Raw genomic sequence first — 311 nt, 5'->3', positions numbered from 1 at the left:
CACTACCCTCCCTACCCCACCCTCGCTCCACCCACGCCCACCAAGGGAAACTCCTAAACCAATATGAAGCCACAGACCCCCATCTTTTTAGCACTCCACTCCACTCTCTCTCTCTCTCTTCCACTTCCAGGTCCTCCACCCCGAGAACTCCGATGACTGGACGCTCCACATAAAGTACACCACCTTTAGGGATAGCGGCGTGTACGAGTGCCAGGTGAACTCTGACCCGAAGATAAGCCGTGCGGTCACACTCACTGTCAAAGGTTAGTGAAGGGTCATTGGGTCACTGTAATGACCCAGTGATGTGGTGA

At 54.3% G+C, this 311-nt stretch overlaps 1 protein-coding gene across 1 annotated transcript in view; it reads left to right on the top strand.

Annotated features, from left to right (window-relative positions):
• Positions 1–215: 215 nt before the first annotated feature.
• Positions 216–311, top strand: part of LOC119587066 — a 26,966-nt gene continuing 26,870 nt past the window's right edge. Inside the window, exon 1 of the mRNA XM_037935814.1 lies at positions 216–263. The gene's annotated coding sequence lies outside the window, so the exon portion shown is untranslated. The remainder of the gene's footprint in view (positions 264–311) is intronic.

This window comes from Penaeus monodon, chromosome 22, assembly GCF_015228065.2.
Source record: "Penaeus monodon isolate SGIC_2016 chromosome 22, NSTDA_Pmon_1, whole genome shotgun sequence".
Classification (NCBI taxonomy): Eukaryota; Metazoa; Arthropoda; class Malacostraca; order Decapoda; family Penaeidae; genus Penaeus; species Penaeus monodon.
This window is presented reverse-complemented; position numbering and strand designations above follow the sequence as displayed.